The sequence below is a fragment of the Mytilus galloprovincialis genome, chromosome 11, assembly GCF_965363235.1.
Source record: "Mytilus galloprovincialis chromosome 11, xbMytGall1.hap1.1, whole genome shotgun sequence".
NCBI classification, from domain to species: Eukaryota; Metazoa; Mollusca; class Bivalvia; order Mytilida; family Mytilidae; genus Mytilus; species Mytilus galloprovincialis.
In genome coordinates this window covers 73,556,935-73,567,508 of record NC_134848.1, presented here as the reverse complement: position 1 = coordinate 73,567,508, position 10,574 = coordinate 73,556,935, and the positions used below count along the sequence as shown (strand labels likewise).

Here is a 10,574-nt window from a genome sequence, read left to right as displayed (position 1 = left end):
TATAGTGATTTTTTGTATACCTCTCCCTTTCCATGCTTAAAAAGTCAATATACATTTTAATCCTAGATACTGATAATTGTAAACACATTCTATTATATCTTTTTCGCAATACAAATATTCTTTTAAACGTTTTCCAGGTTTCAAACTTTCTTAAACATATTAACTTTGGTTTTAGATAGATTGACCTCTAAACACCATTTTATAGCACAGGATAAACTAACAAGTCGTTTTTGAAAGACTTGCCTTGGAACTAGACAAAAAATAACAAGATCCTCTGCATACATGAGGCAGTCAATTCTGCGGTCATTTATATCAACAGCATCTGGTGAAAAATGTCAGTGTTCACCTCAAAAGCTTACAAAACCTTTAAACAGACTTATTAAGAAGGGATAAAGTTACGATACTGTTGTCAGGTCATTAAAGATTGCATAGTTTGGTGCTTCCGGTAAAATTCATTAATAAAAATCTTGAAAAGGGTGGGATTCAAAATATCCCCTTAGTTTACTCCAATTTTGGAATAAAAATTAGAAGTAAGCACATGGTCTATTTTAGCACATAATTCACTTTTATTGTACATGTCTCTCACGATTGCATGGAAATTACTACCTATGTTTGGCGGCAAAAACACACGTTTTTCAAAACGATGGATGAAATAATGAAAACGGAAAAGATCGATCTTCAATCGGTCTTAAAAAGTCTACTTTCAGATATCGATGTAGTTTTAAAAAGATCAATCTTATTTGAATCGATCTTTTTTCAAGTGTAAATGCTTAAGCCCCAGTCCAACTAGACCACGATCGCACCACGCTCACCGCGATCTAAAATAAATTTAGATCGTGGTGAGTCGCGGTATGAGCGGCATGAAAATGTTAATTTTCGTTGCTTTCACGATGCTACTACGTCCTAATTACGCTTCTACAACGATCCCGCTACGATTAAACCACGTTCTCACCGCGCTTATTCTGCGACCTTCACGTTCTCACTACGACCATACCACGAGTTATCCGATTGCAACACGATCTTACTGCGATTATAGCACGTTCTTATCACGATTATAATACGTTCATACCGCGATCTTACTACGTTCTCAGCAATACCGTCAATATCGTGTTTCATATCAATAGAGTTCCATTCCTTCTATTTCTGAGTTAAACGGAGATTTCTCGGAAACAATACAGTCATGCCACCAAAATCTACTAGAACACGTGGGCGTGGTGGTAGGGGTTGGTGTAGAGGCAGAGAGAGCAAAGTATGAACGCCATACTAAACTCCAAATAGTACACAAGAAACTAAAATTAAAATAGTACAAGACTAACAAAGGCCAGAGGGTCCTGACTTGGGACAGGCGCAAAAATAGTGGGGTTAAACATGTTTGCGATATCTCAACCCTCCCCCTATACCTCTATAGCCAATGAAGAAAAGTACACGCATAACAATACGCACATTAAAATTCAGTTCAAGAGAAGTCCGAGTCTGATGTCAGAAGATCACGGTGTAGTACGTTGACGGTTGCTATTCGGAAAAAAAACGCGTCCACTGTTGCTATCCGAAACTTTTACGGTTGCTATCCGAAAAAACCCACGAGTAAACATGGTAAGTGTTTGAATTTCATCAATATTATGTATTAAAAAAACTTTGATCTTGTATGATATCGTCTTCACGGAATATAAGACATATTTGTCTAACGATTTCAGTTCAGTTTGATATTTTATATGAATTACTTTTCAAAATAATAAATAAAACAATCTAGATATTCAATTGGGAACGTAGGAGTGAACGAATTTATCGTCTAATTATTGCCATTATTGTCAAAAAACGGTAACATACTCATGATTTATACTTAGTTTAGTGCAAAAAACACATTTTCAACACATGAAATATACATTTTTCCTATTCAATTTACGTTTACACAAGTTTTTCGACAAAATGCTAGACTACGGTTACTATTGGACAAAGGCACCGGTTGCTGATTTCTATTTGACAACTATTACAACGAGCATTTAGTAAAACAAATGCTAAATAACCTGAGATCAAATGCAATATCTTAACGCATTTTCTTTTCTATAAATAGTATGTATGGGGCGCCTGAGCGTTACTATGTATCTATATTCCAGTACGCCTTTTAACATACTTTTATTATAGGTGTAATTTTTTTTAAATATTTCTGCAAAACATACATTGCTTAATTTCCTTCGTGTGTTTCCTGGTATCTAGTGAAATGAGTCAACCGGTTATGTATTACAACGGAAAATAACCAATAGTTCATTCGAAGTGGCTACAGTTACGTTGAACAATAATTGCCGGAATGCAAGATCGGATTGGGACTTGATTAATTATGAACGTTACACTAATATTTGAGTAAGCGTAGACTCAGATATTATTGTTACGTTCGTAATAAACCAGGTCACAAATCGATCTTTTATTCCGCCAATTAGTGTTCAATGTAACAGTATTTTTAATTATAGTTAAGTTATCAAATGTAGCTTAGTTCATTTTGTATTGATATTACCGACTTTTGAATCCGGACAATATTTTTTTTCGACAACGTTTATTTACTTTGCTGATATGAAATTCTTGTCCCGAGAGCACCGAGTGAAATTTAGTTTTTTACTTCTTTAAGTTGTTGTTAATTGAATGGGTAGAATAATACCGTCATATATCAGCCAAGAAGGTATCCTGTCGAAAGAAAACACTTGTACCGGATTCAAAAGTCGGTAATGTGAACATGAAATATTAAAGCTATATTTTGCAGTGCTAACATATATTCGAGTGACAAACGTGGAATATGTGAAGATACAATTTCTGATACTTTTTTTATTCGTTAAACTTGTTTTCGTTTTATAGAAAAGGTCTATAAAATAAAGGTTAAACAGTAAAATTCAGTCATAAAGGTAACATAAAATGATTTTTCCACAATTTCTACACGAAATCATTGTTTTTTTTCTTTCTTATATTCTCAAATTTCACCTTTTTATCATATTGTGAAATGCTTATAGTTTTATTTTCTGCATGTACTCAATATTCATATATAAATAATTTACAGGAGTTAAGTAAAGACATGTCCTACTTTGGCTTCAAGTTAATTACACACAGCCCTGAAAGTCATCATAATGAGTCTCAGACTATCTCAGGTCAGGTACTTGATGACTCTTTCTCAGATCCAGTTCCTCTCGATGAAGAAACCATAATACCTGAAACTCAGCTCACTCTGGTTGAATCCATCACAAGTGATGAAGAAATCATACCTGAAACTCCACAACCGAGCCCATCAATCAAGACCCAACTGGCCCAAGACCTGCTTGGTACAGTTGAAGTAACAATAGACAACAACAACAATAACCCTGCCTCAAAATCATATGTATGTGATATTTGTGATAAAACATTTGATAGGTGTACCAGTTTGAGGCGACATGTTGTGGGTCACACCGGTAATGGTCACGAGTGTCACATTTGTTCAAAGTCGTTTTACTCTAGGTATGATCTTACAAACCATGTCATGTCACATGGCAGTGAGAAAAAATTTGTCTGCACTGAATGTAACAAGACTTACAAGACTAGAGGAGGCCTGAACTCTCACAAAAAAGAACACCAAGGAAACTTTAAATATTTTTGTGACCAGTGCGGCAAAGGGTTTACCTACAAGAACAATTTTGAAGGGCATAAGGCCTCACACGAAAAAACAAAACCCTTTGGGTGTCCTGCGTGTGGCAATACATACAGATATAAATCCAGTCTAGCACGGCATGTGTGTTCGGCTAAAAGAGTTGATAAATTGTCTTGCGACGAATGTGGCAAGAAATTCAAATCAAAACGATATTTAGCTGACCATACAGCTGCTCACGCAAACCCTGAAAGGTACCAATGTGCCGGTTGTGGCAAGACATACAAATACCGGCCATCTTTATACAAACACAAAAAAGTTACAGGGCACGCCTAATTGTAATGTCTAACACATTTGTGTTGAATTTGAAGTATTTTCTTATAATAACATTAATCAAAAGAGATTCAGTATTACGATTTACTATGTTTTTTGTTTAGGTACAAGAGAATATGTGCTTTGTTTTTTTATGTGTTTATTGTTTTGTTTTATTTCATCTTACAAGGACAATTCATATTCGCCAAAAATTATGTATCAACCATTCGATTCATAGACGGATTGGTGCAGATATGTGTTTCAATGCTTTTAATTAGACTGCAGGTTATTGTCATCAAATTCAAAATTGATGGCTTAATAGTATGAAGTTTTGGGTAAATAAAATTTGTCAATATTGTTATCAATGTATTTATTTAGTAACTTAGGACTATGTATACTAGTTTATATTTTAGTTTAGTTCAATCTCAAATGAAAAAAATACCCCCCCCCCCTTCCCCCGCATTTTCACATTCTCATACAGTGATGTTCTTTCCCGCATCCGTCCCTTGTCTTCTCTCTTGATATTGAGTCCAAAACGTACTAGGTAATGTTCAAAGATGAATCTTCAGTCCTGCAGTTCAATTCCAAGCCGAGTTGTTGGTAACACCTTTGATTCATCACACTTGTGATGCTGTCGTATTGGAAGACAACCTCTTGAAACAGCATTTGGTTTCGAAACATCAGACCGCTTTGACTTTCTCTGTTTTTTGTTAAGCCGGGAGGGCGAATCAAATGTGTGGTTTCTGCAAAATATATGTAAATATTACCAAGTAATTTAGAACATTGAACACATGTTGAATGTGTCTCATCATCAACTATTTCATATTTTGGAATATGAACCCAAACTTTATAAGAACCATGTTAAAGCAACTTTAAAGTAGTCATGTTTGATTCGACGACAACAAAGTCGATAGAGCTTTGTGACACTAGTAATTGGGCTATTTTATTTAACATATTAATCAAAATTGATACCGGTTGGTTATATTATTGTGTTACACACGCCCGTATTTAAACATGATACACGAATACTATTTCAATCCATAAATGCCAGGTTTCCGAGATTTTTGGGAAATGTTCACAGGCATACGAAGGACCACAACCGCTGAGTGTTAAAATCGAGATGAGGTTGTTCTTTTTGCAATAGGTCATGGATCTGCACTGACATGCGGAGTGACAGACACAGTCACTTCTAAATATTCATTAGGGTTAAGAATGTATAAAAGTGGTGTTATTCTTCGTACTTTTTAAACATACCTTGGATATATTTGAGGAATCTGGTGATTACATTCTGTATATGTAGCTACGCATATTTCTGTTTTATCGGTCACTGGAAGAAGACTGTGTTGTGGATACACCGGCCTTCTTGATGTGTTTATATTAAATGCCCTGAAAAGTGCGGGAAAATAAAATAAATTTCAAAATATATAAAAGCTACTTTTATAAGTTAACTAAACAAGAGATGGACATATAAAAATCGATTGTTCAGAACATGTATATATGGATATTAAAGATTTTGAAATGTTAGGTGTTTCATCTATGTACTGTATGTAGTATTTAAAAATTTAGCATCTGATAGTTATTTTTTACAGATGTACATCATGAATTCAAGGCAGCCATATATGTACATATTATATCTATTGAACACCTCGAAATTCCTGTTTTCATCTTGCAATTCGCTGACACGTCTTCAACAATGAGCAAATAAGGTACCAGGCTTATAATTTATATTACGTCAGATGCGCGTTTCTTCTATAAAAGACTCATCAGTGACGCTCGAATCAAAATAATTGAAAGGCCAAATAAAGTAGAAAATTGAAGAACATTAATGACAAATAGTGTTTTTCTAGCTTGTGTTTAATCTGACATTTAGTTTTCCACATTAACAAGGTGTCTGTTTAAATAAGGATATCTGATATATAAAGACAGGACGAAGGTATTACGGTATAGTTATTTATATAAACAAATATAGAAAACAAGTCACATTGTATACCTTTCAGATGGATCACATCGAAAATGCTGCATCTCTGTAACATTTGCCATAAGTCGTGGAATACTAATGGCCTTTGGGCATCCTAATTTCGTTGGTTCTAACTCACTAAGTTCTCCGAAAAACGTCTCATTCACAAGTGATGATAATGCTCTTTGGTTATACGATCCAGATTTGACTATATCGTACAACTGAATTGATGTATCTATGCGCTGCAAAAATCCTTCGTACATGATTTTTGGGAATCCTTTTACATACATTCCTGGTGGTGGAAAAATTCCAAAATCAACGTCTTTCAACAAAAATGCCTTGAGTTGAAGCTTCCGTTGAATACGATCTTCAGCAGAAAACCCGGCAGAATCTTCAGCTTCATACCAACGGCGTATCATATAACAGAAATTTGCTTCTGAAACGAAATCAAGTTTTCTCATTTGTTCCTCTACTTCATTACTAAATGTACGTTTGGCAAATGCATTGTTTTGCTTATCGAGAAGGTCAACAACAATACCTTTGCTGATAATGTTATTATCACTATCAGCAACAGCATGCCATGCATCTTTGCGTATGCCCCATACACCATCTTTACAAACTTTACAGCGAAGGTTAACAAGCAAATGGTGTGCATCTAGACATTTTGGCTCCATTTTTTGTTTCTCTTCATCAAATTCTGGAAACGAAAACCAAATTGTTTTGCCAATATTATATATTTCTGTATCCAGTTTAAATGCAGATGCTTCCTTCCATTCACAGTATCTCTTATCAATCATCATCGCTGCTACAGTGTTGTTTAAACGCTCTTTTGGTATCTTTGACAAACAGGTACGCACAACTTTTGAGGCAATCAATTTTAGAGGCATGAGTTCCTTGACCTTTTTTTCAAATATTTCGTCCTGCTTTGACCCAAACACTCTTCTGATAAATATGGCCTTTTCATCCCGACAGCAGGTTTGTTTTATTTTGATGCCTAACTTTAATTGATGGGTTTTTGTCAACTGGATAACAACATTCAATTCGTCATGTTGCATTTTCCTTACTAGAGATGTGTCATCTAGTATTTTTATCAGGTCGCTGACTGTCCTTTTGCTCCATTTTCTACTCACGGATACTTTAGTATGGATCGTTAATGAATGGAAGATGGCTGCAACTGTCTCGGGTGGTACTGGTTTATCATTTTTCGTCTGATCGGCTACTTCATTCATATCATTGTCTTCATCATCATTATCTCCAACTGTGTTTTCGCTTGTGGTTTCTTCCTCAACATCAATCCTGTCCGGAAACATAGTGTGGTTATCTTCAACAATCAATGTTTCTAAAGCTTCGTCTGGGAGACATGAAACAGTGTCACTATCTAAATTCTGAACAATTGAACTTCTCTTTTTTTGTTTCAGTTTGTGCCTTAACGACAACGTAATTCTTTTGAGCATTGGTGATGAAACTTTTAGTCCTTCTTCTGTTTTCTCGGTAATAGAAAAAATTTGTTCAGCTGGTAAAATAGACTCAGAAAGTAATTTCTTCACTATCACATCTCGTGTAAGTTTTGATGCTTCTGAATAAACATCGCGTTGCAATTGCATTATTGTCAGAGGTTTATCATTTTTGTCTCGTGTAGATAATTTAGCCCATTGACCATCAAAACAGCTTGCAACTACATTAATTTTTTTCTCATGACACATTCGGAGTACGTCTTCATGCATTTCTCTCATTGGTTTTGTTCCTAGACTATAGCCCTTCATTGCATACGCAATTGGTATGGCGTAGGGAACATCTGGGTTGAATATTCGGTCTGTGTCTGCTAAGATCCAAACTATAACTTCTGTGGCCTTTTTCCTACATATTTGATAAGCTTCATTGATACATATATTAATGCTACTGAATATTGAATCCATTTCGTCGACGGTTAAATTGTTTCTTTCCTCTGTATTGCAGATTGGATAAACATAAGGCGATCCATCAACAAGATACGAGCAACCAATTCGTTCACCTTTACATGATGCAACTTCGCAAATGAATTCACAATTATTCTCTCTGAATATGTGCAAACGCTCTTTGATGACTTTTGATTCGGCAGATAATCTTGTTGGGCATTTCGGGGTTTCTTTCAAATATACATTTTGTGCTTCTTCTGTGATCAATTTCCATGTATCAGTATCAAAATGCACTCTGAAGTGTCAAAACAGATGAAAATAAGAAATATTATATCACAGTCCAATAATTCCCCGCCGTTATTATTTTCCATGTTCAATGTTCAATAAACCTTTTTATTGTCAAAACCCTAATTTGGAATTCAATTTTAATATAAGGAAGCTTGTATTTGTACTAATCCGAAAGGACGAACAATTGAATGGATGGACCGACAACCGACCGACAGGAGATACGGACGTATAGACCAGAAAATATAGTGCCCTAAAGTATCGTAGTTGGATATAAATAATGAATTTTGAATAAAATATCATATACAATTCTAAAATGATGACATTTTGAACAAGGTAAACAATTCGAACATTTCACGACTTTGCAACGGTGGTCGTATACTGAGCAGGAACTAAAAACCATTCCGAAAACATTAGTTCACTCTGTTTTTATAGAATACGTGTTGTCCGTTTGTTTTCTATGGTTTTTCTGTTAAATGAATCGCCTTTTTTTCTTGTGTTTATTTTTTATTCCTTAGGTTTATTTGAATTAAAAAAATATGGATAACAGTTAAGTGTATAAAGTGTCAATCGCGTTGACCGTTCACTAAGACAATTTTTATCCAAAATCTGCTTTTAATCACTCACCTAAACACAGTAGAGCTCTCATCTATCCAACAAAGGTATATTAGTTCCTCAACATTCATGCTGGCCATTTCACTCAGAACCTGAGGTATGTATCTAAATCAAAAATACTAATATATAGATAAAGACTTACAAGGGCTTAAATCACTGAGCCACTGTAATTGTCATGATATTAAAAACTGACAAAAACTGTTTAAAGCATTCCATAGATGTCATATTTGTCTAAGTAAAACAGCAACTATTGGTTAAACAAGCATTGTTGAGGACCGTGAAACATATAATTTTTGTAAAGTTTCAAAAACATTCGCCTTTTGCATTACCAAGAATAAGTTTTCAGAAAATTTGACAAACCAGCTTGCATAAATGACTCTGTCTGCAATGTTTTCCATCCATTTTAAATAAAGATCGAAAATTAATCCTTCCAAATAAATAATCTGCAATGATTTGTAAAAAATCGTACAGGACTTTCATTGAAGAAAAAGACCCCAATAGCTCAAACTGATAAAAAAAACATCAAGGTGATCGTTTCGAAAAAAAAAACTCAAGCAAGTGTAAACTTAATTTAATAACATTTTACCTTATGGGCATGTCGTAGTGCACGGGTGTCCTAAAATCTGACGGTGATGGGCATTTGAATTCACATGCTACAACAGGTGTTGGAATATCTATTCCATCCATGTTCATTTTTCCCAAGCTCCCATCTGGTGAGACTAGAATGAGGGGAGTTCCATTAGAATTAATAACATGTGCACCTTCTTCAATGTTGCTATTGCATGTATTTCTGATACTGTGCCGTGTTCCATTCGTTTGGCAGTGTCTTCTGAAATTACTTCGGCTATTTCAATGTTTTTGACAACTTTATCAAAATGTCTTCGCTGTAGTTTTAATGAATCAAGACCTAAGCCTCCAAATATGGTACTTCCTGTTAGTTTAAGCTGTTTTCGAGCATCGAACCATTGTGGGGACCTTTGTTTTATGAATCTCAATTCATTCAGAAGACCTTCTGGTATATCTTCAACTTCCTTCAGTGAAAACATGTTTCGTTGTGAAAATATATCAATGGATTGATTCTCACTGAAAAGCTGCGATGTGCCATTTATCAATGATCCTAGGAGAAGGAGAGAACTATTGGAATCTAATAGTTTCTTTACAACGTTTCTTATTAGAAACATTTGGGCCTGTACACTGCTTATTGCATAAACATATTTAGATTTCTTCCAATCTTTTCCACCTTCTTTCATGAACTTATTTAACGCCATTTGCTGTTTCAAAAATAACATTCTCAAATCCTTTATTCGCACAGAAACAACCTTAACAGCTCTTTCTAACTGCTCTATCTTATCTTCTGTTTTGCCGGGAACACGCTGGCATTCTACTTTTGCTAGCTCTATAATATTTAGATCATTTTGAAGGCGCTCTCTTAGTTGGGATAGTGTTTCCTTCTCTTCATGACCAAACAGATCCTGATCCCCCCTTTCATTAGTAAGTCCAGGAGCTAGTTTTTTGCCATCAAAGCTCAATACATACGATTTTGTTTCAGATTTTAACTCAAGAGCTTCATTTATAATACCCGGTTTCATTTCACTCGGTAAGCTGACTCCTACAGACTCGTAAGTAGCAACGCGCTTATGAGATGGAACAGCAAAGTTAATGGAACTGTTTTCTGGACTATATTCCCCTCGTCTATTATTGCCGCCATATTCAGACTTCATTCCTGTCATAAACCTCAGAGCCTTTCCATGGAAAAGTCTGTACATTACCTTCCAGAATTTTAAACAGTCTTCTGAATATTCCATGCTGGATGTATTATCTAGAGAATACCATCTAACAACATCAAGAAAAAGGAGGAACGCTATATTTGTTAAAGGAAATTTACCATTGTGAATAACTTTTAAGAAGT

At 35.0% G+C, this 10,574-nt stretch overlaps 1 long non-coding RNA gene across 1 annotated transcript; it reads right to left on the bottom strand.

Annotated features, from left to right (window-relative positions):
- Window positions 1–6,014: 6,014 nt before the first annotated feature.
- Window positions 6,015–9,432, bottom strand: LOC143052775 (uncharacterized). Its single transcript, XR_012971238.1, has 3 exons — window positions 9,252–9,432; window positions 8,678–8,770; window positions 6,015–8,060 (listed from the first exon to the last, which is right to left on the bottom strand). It is a non-coding gene; the product is annotated as an uncharacterized LOC143052775 (long non-coding RNA).
- Window positions 9,433–10,574: the final 1,142 nt, after the last annotated feature.